The sequence below is a fragment of the Dendropsophus ebraccatus genome, unplaced genomic scaffold, assembly GCF_027789765.1.
Source record: "Dendropsophus ebraccatus isolate aDenEbr1 unplaced genomic scaffold, aDenEbr1.pat pat_scaffold_1862_ctg1, whole genome shotgun sequence".
Lineage (NCBI taxonomy): Eukaryota > Metazoa > Chordata > Amphibia > Anura > Hylidae > Dendropsophus > Dendropsophus ebraccatus.
In genome coordinates, this window is record NW_027209295.1 from 19266 (window position 1) to 28343 (window position 9078).

The following is a 9078-nucleotide window of genomic DNA, read 5'->3' on the forward strand; positions in this document are numbered from 1 at the left end:
GTTAGTGTGAATTATTTTTATTATTATATTGTTTTTTTCAGTGTTATTTGTACTGTTATGGCTACTGGAGGTACAAAATTCCCATAAACGCTTGGCAGTGAAAGGTTTAAGGGTTGACTTTGCTGAAAGATTGGTGACCTAATGAATAGCTCATTCCTTTTTTTTTTTTTTTTTTTTTTTTTTTTTTACTGCAAACAATCTAAATAGTATAAACTAATATAAGTTCATCAAGTTTATTTAGTGGCTATAGCCCATAGCATTCTTAGTACTCTATGCAGAGTGGAACTTCAATAAGAATCACTCAATATAATATATAGTAATATTTACCTCAGACTCTGTCAAATTAGTTTCCTCAAAGTCTTCAGTTTCTAAGAGAGATCAACAGAAAAAAAACAACATGACCAAAAGCACGGGCAAATATTAACACCTTAAACTCTTCAGGACCAGGCTAAAAATAGCCTTTACAGCCAGGCAAATTTTCATTTTTGTGTTTTAGTTTTTTTCCTCCTGCTCTGTCTGCGCTGAAGAATGAACATGTTCATTCTTCAGCGCGGAGAGACGCTGTGAGAATAGCAGCGCGCGCCTCCCATAGACTCACATTATGAGAGGGAGGCGAACGGTATTCCGCTAGTTTTGGCTCAGTGTGAACCCGGCCTAACACGTATACTTATATGTAGGCTATAGCCTTGGGTACAATGGGATGTGATAGACACTAGCGCAAACTTTCAAACAGTATCGAAGCTCCCGACTCATAATTAATCATGATGCTGGGAGCTCCAAGGTCCACTACGCAAGACAACGTCCATGCACGGACGGGTTTTTGCAGATGTCTGCATTAGCCCTAAAAAGTCTTATGGGACAAATAAACTGTAAAATAGTCATTACCTTGGATGTGCTCTGCACTAACAACTCTGTCGGAGTTCTGTAATAAAGCACAACATTAGGATAAGAAAATAAGAAATGAATGAGGTAGTATGAAAGAACACTCATTAGAATTTGATAATTTAAAGCCATTTTTTAAACTAAGTTCAGAAAGAATCCTCTATGTATTATCTCAGTTACCCTGATGTATATAGCTTAAGTACTCCAGCAAAACTTTTTTTTTCTTTTTTTTTTCAAATCAACTGGTGCCAGGAAGTGTCAGAGATTTGTAAGTACTTATCAGCTGCTGTATGGCCTGCAGGAAGTGGTTTGTTCTTTCCAACCTGGAGAGCAGGAGAGGGTTTCTATAGGGATTTTCTACTGCTCTAAACAGTTCCGCACATGGGCAGAGGTGGCAGCAGAGAGCACTGTGTCAGATTGGAAAGAGTACACCACTTCATACGGGACATACAGCAGCCGATAAGTACTGCAAGACAATTTTTTTTTTTTTAAAGTAAAATTACAAATCTCTGTCACTTTTTGACACCAGTTGATTTGAAAGATTTTTTTTTCCATTGGAGTACCCCTTTAATTCCACCATGCAAAATTCTCAACGATTCTTGTTTACAACCCTTCTGTCTGGGTTGCATCACTTCCTGTTAGTATTTCCACTCCAAGTGTCATGTCGCAGCCAGTCTTTCCTATACCCACAGTGTCTCCTCCTACCGGATAGCCCACCCCTCCCCAGCTTCTCCTCTAACCCTGACAGTTTCTGACAGTGATGCCGTCTGCTGTCTCTGCTTATCACCAGAGCAGGGCCACAGCACACACTAAAGGCCCTATTCCACGGAACGAATGTCGTTCGTATGCGGCGAGCGGGGAACGAGGAGCAAACGAGCGCTGAGAGCGCTCGTTTGCTCCTCTTAAAGACCGGTGGAATAGGGGCATTAAACATTGAGTTTGCTCATCTGAGTTTGCTCCAGTCCCCACCCGTCTCCACCCGTCCCAACCCTTCTAGTCCTGCCTGCTGTAAGCACAGCGCCAGATTAACATAACATTCCAGGAGCTGGCAGACAAGCGGGGATAGAAAACACAACGTCACCAAAAGTTTGAAACCCAAAAAAAGTCTGCCACAAAATAATACATTTGCAATTCAAAATATTAAATATCAACCAAAGAAAAAATTGCAGAACAATACGTGAATAAAACATATTTCTTTATCTAAATCAATAATAAATTACAAAAATGATCACCATGAGATACACAGAAGTACAAAACTGGAGAGGGGGAAGGATGTCAGTGGGGTATATGTGACTGTGTATCTCATGGTGATCATTTTTGTAATTTATTATTGATTTAAATAAAGAAATATGTTTTATTCACGTATTAGTTCTGCAATTTTTTTCTTTGGTTGATATACAAAAGTTTGGAAATTACTCTCGTGAAAGGTCACGTGACCAGTGGGTTTGGGTAATGTAATTATCTGATACACTATGAGTTTTACAATATATTAACATACAATGTTCAGCACAGAGTGAAGCACATTGCTGCGCGCTTCTTCTGGCTATGTACAGAGATTGGTAGGGGCCTCAGCATTGAGAACACAGACCATTCAAAACTTTTGACAAGTCTACATGTCATTTGAAAGGTTTTTTAAAATTACAGTACTGCTTTAAAGGAGGGGGTGCAGAAACATAATAAGCAATGTAAACTTACTTATCCCAGTGCCCTTATAGCGCTGCTCTCACCTCTTCTGCGCAGCTGGTGGAAGTAATTTTTGTCTGGTTTACGTGTACATCATGGCCCAACTCCTCCTGCTGCAACGTCACAGACTGGCTGAAGGCTTGCCGCTTAGCCATTCAGTAACTGCAGCAGTGTCCCGCCCCAAAGCAAACCATCAGCCGGGTATGTGAAATTTTAGCAGCAGGAAGTGCTGAAAGCTGGCAGCATGACTATATTGGGAAGGCTGTGCTGTAAGGGCACAGGAATGGACAAGTATACTTCTTTATTACATTCCCACACTCCTCTGCCTGCCTCTGATTTTTTTCTTTAACTTTAATGGGACTTCTCCTTTAAGCCAGAGTTTCTCAAACAGTGAGCCAGGCCTCAAGAGCGAGGTGCCCCCTAGTTGTTGGTGAGGTACAGCTCTGGAGTCTGATCTTTCTATGTCTGCAACAATTTCTAGTTTAGACTGAGCAAAATTAAACATTTTCATGGTTTTCCACCATAGGTGGTTAGGACCTGACCTCCCCCTGGTCTGTCTGGTGAGGCCCAGGTATCAGGTAGGTCTACTGGTTGAGGCTCTAGCAGAAAAAGTTTGAGAAGCTCTGCTCGAAACAGTAGAGAAAAACTCACAGAAGATATCCAAATTCTATAGTGTTAGAAATGTGTGTAAATACTGCTAGCGTGGTTGTTTTGTAATAATTTTCAACATTTTAGGGAGAAAGGGTCTTTGACTAATTAAATTAGGAAGACACCTTTTTAAATGTCCCATTATGGCACATGGTTCTTCTCATACTATGTACCAGAATGGAGAGCTTCTATGGCAGACCCATCAAGTTATACAAACAAATTTCCAACCATAATGGCCCTATTCCACCAACAGATCTGACGACAGATTATCTGCCAAAGATTTGAAGCCAAACCAGGAGTGGATTTGAAAAGAGGAGAAATCCAGTCTTTCCTTTATGACCCGTTTCCTGTTTATAGTCTGTTCCTGGGTTTGGCTTCAAATCTTTGTCAGATCTGTTGGTGGAATAGATCCTTAGGTCTAGAATCACACACATTGGGGGAGATTTATCAAACATGGTGTAAAGTGAAACTGGCTCAGTTGCCCCCAGCAACCAATCAGATTCCACCTTTCATTTTCCAAAGAGTCTGTGAGGAATAAAAGGTGGAATCTGATTGGTTGCTAAGGGCAACTGAGACAGTTCACTTTACACCATGTTTGATAAATGTCTCCCAGTATTTCAGCCCTATTTAGGCCAGTAAGTTTTTACCTAAACAAATACAACTACAAAAATATACAAAAAAATAAATAAGTACCACATTTTCAGACATATTTATTTCGAAGTTCCATTTACGTCGACCTGGAATAAAAATGCATATGAATTAGATGTATTCAGTATTACCATATTATCATATTCATTCTCTTTCAGAGAAGTAATTAACTGTTTCAAACATTTAGACCCTTAAAATCCCAACTTAGTAAGCAAAGCACCAAGTGTTTATCCACTTTGACAAATACCTGTAATTCCGTATGGCTCCCTGCAGAATGCCACTAGCTGATCAATCCCAGAGGAAGGTGATATTTTGTTTGCTGTTAGAGTTTTTTAAGTACTCTGCTAATGCTATGGTACCAGGAAAGCCTATACTAACTCAGGCTATTAAGGGGTTATCCCAAGATTTAAAGAGGTTGTCTACCCCAAACTAAAAGCCCCTATTAACGGGCCGATCAGCAGGTGCAAGCATAAATGCCAACCGTCAGATCAGATTCCTATTCTCCCCCGCCGGAGCTATTACACAAGCCGAGAGCAGGTAAGAGCAGGGGGGGCCTCTAACATAAATGGCCAGTCAGACCCAGGGTAGTTAGTTATCAAATAGTGTAACTAGAAACTGGCTTATTGTCCTATTCCACGGGCCGACCAGGGCCCCGATGAACAATGTGAACGAGCGCTGATCTGCTAGATCGGCGCTCGTTTACTATTCCACAGCCCGACAATCGTTAGCAAGGGCTGCAGGGCATCGTTACCGATGTCCTTGCAGCCCTTGTTTCATCATTACCTGTCCAGGCTACAAGTCTTTTCCTTCTCCCGGTCCTGCGCTGCAGAAGCTTCGGAGAGCCTGTCTGAACTGACAGAAAGCTCAGCCAATCACTGGCCGCCGCGGTCCTGGCCAGTGATTGGCTTAGCGCTCTGTCAGCCAGAAAGGCCGCTCTGAAGCAGGATGCTGCGCGTGGGACGGGGAGAAGAGAAGACCTGCGCCGGAGGCCAAAAAAAAATGTGTGTGAAATCGTTGGTCACACCCTCTGTGCACGCTATTACCCGTAGCGATGAGCGCCGTGGCGGCCCATGAGTTTAGGTTCTGAACCTAACATGAACGATCAGCCGATGACACGATCATTGGCTGATCGTCGCTCTATTCCACGGAGCGATAATCGGCCGATTCTGCACTGACTTCTGAGTGAATAAGGCAAAGATATATAGGGAATTTTTATCATAGGTCTATTTTAAAGTGTACCTGTCGTTTGTAAAAACTTTTGACATGTCATAGAGACATGTCAAAAGTTTTGATCAGTCCGAGTGTTCAGATTGATTGGAAGAACAAGCGAGCGAGGATGCAATACAGCGGGGTCCGCTCTGTAAAAAAAAAAAAGTCAGGCTCATAATGTAAGTCTATGGCGCCTGACTCTTTTATAGTAAAGAAGCATGGAGACAGCACTTTCCAAAAGAATGTGCGTTTTAATGCACACCAGTGCGCGACGTTTCGGCTCTATTGTAGCCTTTTTCAAGCAGGTGAAAAGGCTACAATAGAGCCGAAACGTCGCGCACTGGTGTGCATTAAAACCCACATTCTTTTGGAAAGTGCTGTCTCCATGCTTCTTTACTTTGGATTGTCTCCAGACCTGGGTCCGGTTTGGTGAGGCGGGCACCCACTCTCTTTGTTTTGTGCTGCTGCAAAAAAAGACTATTTGTTTGCTTGACTCTTTCTACCTTACACAGAGCGGGGAGAGGATACGCTGCAGTGCGGTCCTCTCCCTGCTGTAACTCCCGATCAGTACAGGTTTAAACACTCAGACCCCAGACTGATCGAAACATTTGACATGTCTCTATGACATGTCAAAAGTTTTTACAAATGACAGGTACACTTTAACTGTGAGAAACAGAGTCTATTATAAAAAAAAAAAAAAATAAAAAAAAAAAAAAACAGAAAATCACATTATATGATTTTAAATAATTAATTAGCATTTTACTGCATGAAATAAGTATTTGATCCCCTACCAACAAGCAAGAAGCTCCTCCTACTCTGCAATCATTACCTGTATTCACTGCACTTGTTTGACCTTGTTATTTGTATATAAAACACCTGTCCACACAAAATCAATCATACTCAAACCTCTCCACCAGGCCAAGACCAAAGAGCTGTCTAAGGACATCAGGGACAAAATTGTAGACCTGCACAAGGCTGAGATGGGCTACAGGACAATAGGTAAGCAGCTTGGTGAGAAGGCGCAAAAATTTGGCGCAATAATTAGAAGATGGAAGAAAAAAACAAGATGACTGTCAATTGTTCTTTGTCTGAGGCTCCATGCAAGATCTCGCATCGTGAGGTAAGAAGGATTCCGAAAAAGGTCAGGAATCAGCCTAGAACTACATGGGAGGAGCTGATCAATGATCTGAAGAAAGCTGTGACCACAGTTTCAAAGAGTGTAGTGTAGTGAGTGCAAACTTGGTCAAGAACTACAGGAACAATCTCACCTCTGTATTGTTAAATAATTATTTCATGCAATAAAATGCAAAATTATTATTTAAAAATCATGCAATGCGATTTTCTGGATTTTTTTTATAGATTCTGTCTCTCACAGTTGAAGTGTACCTACGATAATAATTACAGACCTCTTCATTCTATGTAGGTGAGAAAACTTGCTTAATCAGCAGTGTATCAAATACTTATTTTGCCTGCTGTGTATATATAACAATCAACAAAAATGAAGAAATCAATCTCTATTTGTGTAAATGAATAACTATAAAGGATGAAACCTTTCTTACCTTGTGGTGTCTCAAATGTAAAATCTTCAATATTTACAATATAATCATTCACAAAAGGATGGTCAAACTAGATTTAGGAAAAATAAGAATGTATTAACATGGTATGCCAGTCTATTAAAAGACATGAAATACCTGACTAAAAGGTATGAAGAAATATATAATAAGACTGAATAAAATATTCCCGGCTCCAGGACAAAGCCTGTTGTGTCAGTCATTTGCATAAACTGAAGGTAAAGGCAGATATCACCCCGTGTAATGAAGCCAGAGATCAGCTGACAAACGCACAGATCGACCCACATTTACACTACATCTGTGGCCATGAAGGCCTAATTCCCATGTTCCCTGTTTTATGGACGACACAGGTGTGGAAGGCCTGTAGTGGAATCCACCCGGCATGGCAGAATCTGCAAAAATGATGCAGTGGGCGGAGACGGTATGAATATGCACGGCGCTGCAATGAAGCAGTTGCACGGCTGCGTCATTGCAGTGCTGCACATATTCATACAGTTTCCCTGCTCCCAGCATCATCTTGGAGATGCTGCCATATATATTCTTTTAAAGCACACCAGCATTATAGCTCCATTCAGGTCCACTGATGTGCTTCATTCCTTTCCTTCACTAGTATGCCAGTTCCCAGAGCATGAAAATTTTTGGTATCTCTTGGAAGGTCATAAATTTAAAATATAGAAGGCTATTCGTTTTAAAGTGTCCCTGTCGTTAAAACTTTTAAAATCGAAATCAACAGTAGATGTGAAAATAAAAGAAGTTTGCAATTTACATTTATTATTTTTTGTTGTTATGCTGTAAAACAAAGCTGAAACTTACCAGAGATTAGGGCTGGGCGATTAATCAAATTAATTCGATTAATTAATCGCCCAGACAGTTAGAATCGATTTGATTTTTTGTGAAAATCGTAAATTCGATTTTCACAAAAAATCATTGCGGGCGACCGCGTGCGGTAAAGTGTTGGGTCCGGGAGAGTTGCAGGACGGCGAGGTGAGGTGCAGGGCCACCAGTCAGGAAAGATGCAGCATCGGCGGCTCCAGCCTCTTCACAGAGCCGCGGCTGACCTGTCCCCGCCCCTTACACAGCAGAGCCCCGCTGAGCTGCATCCCGCTCTCTTCCTCGCACACGTGCAGGTCCCGGTCTGTGGAGGAGGCGGCAGGGATTGCAGCAGGAGATAGCGCGCTGCGGGTCCTGAAGCTGTACAGCGGGCAGCGACACTATCTCCTTCTGCTTGCAATCCCTGCCGCCTCCTCCACAGACGGGGACCTGCACGTGTGCCAGGAAGAGAGCGAGAGCATGAAGAGGCTGGAGCAGCCGATGCCACATCTCTCCTGATGCCGCACTGATCTCACCGTCCTGCAACTCTCTCCGGCCTGACACTTTACCGTACCTGCCTGAGGCCCGCATACCCCATGCGTGACCCCCAGTCTGCCCCATGCGTGACCCCCAGTCTGCCCATGCGTGACCCCAGTCTGCCCCATGCCCCCCAGTGACCCCCAGCTGCCCCATGCCCCCTCAGTGACCCCCCAGTCTGCCCCATGCCCCCTCAGTGACCCCCCAGTCTGCCATATCCCAAAGCTCTTCCCGAGCAGCCAATCGTCTCATCGGAGAGAAGCTTGGCTGCTTGGTAGAGCTTCTGGAGAATGATAGAGGCTTCAGGTACATCCGAGCCTCTGTCATTCTCCCAAAGCTCTCCCGGCAGCGAACATTTCCGAGCTTCTCAATGAGACGCTCGACTGCTCGGCAGAGCTTCGGGGATCCCCGGCTCAGGCAGTTTACTTTACACTGCCTGCGCCGGAAATGGGACAGGGGACGTGCTGATGCCGGTAATGGGCCCAAGGTGAGTGAACTGTTTGCTTTTTTTTATAGTAGTCTTATAGTACAGTGGGGATGGGGCCATTTTTGAGCTCCCCTGCCCTATGGGGCAACCATACCTGGCGTATAAGACGATCCCCGATTTCTAAGAAGATTTTTCCAGGGGTTAAAAAGTTGTCTTATACACCGGAAAATACGGGTACTTTTTGGTTTAGATTTTGAAAGTTATAAAAACAGGTACACTTACAAGTGGTCATGCTAACCTTTTTAAAAATCTCTAGCATTTTGCTTGAAAGGTCTTCTCAGTTTTCTGTCCAAACCTGCTTGGAAATCCTTTGTAGGGAAAGGTCTATATAGCAAAGAAGAAAAAACAAGTTCAAATATACAGTGATTAGAAGAAACCTGTTAATAATGGACAGCAATATATGAGCTAATAAGTAGTGTGAAACCGTTTAAGCGACTCTGATACCCCAATCTGACCCCCCAAACTACTTTACCTTCACATAGCGCTTTTAATCCAAGATCTGTCCTGGGGTCCGTTCAGCAGGTGATGCAGTTATTGTCCTAAAAAAGAACTTTTAAACTTGAAGGCCCTGTGCCCCACGGCCGGAGCTTAGAATATCTGTGC

General features: G+C 43.0%; 1 long non-coding RNA gene across 1 annotated transcript; it reads right to left on the bottom strand.

Moving 5' to 3' along the window:
* Nucleotides 1–324: 324 nt before the first annotated feature.
* Nucleotides 325–8737, bottom strand: LOC138775677 (uncharacterized). Its single transcript, XR_011360606.1, has 5 exons — nt 8714–8737; nt 6630–6696; nt 3907–3950; nt 886–922; nt 325–368 (listed from the first exon to the last, which is right to left on the bottom strand). It is a non-coding gene; the product is annotated as an uncharacterized lncRNA (long non-coding RNA).
* Between the last annotated feature and the right edge of the window lie 341 nt (nt 8738–9078).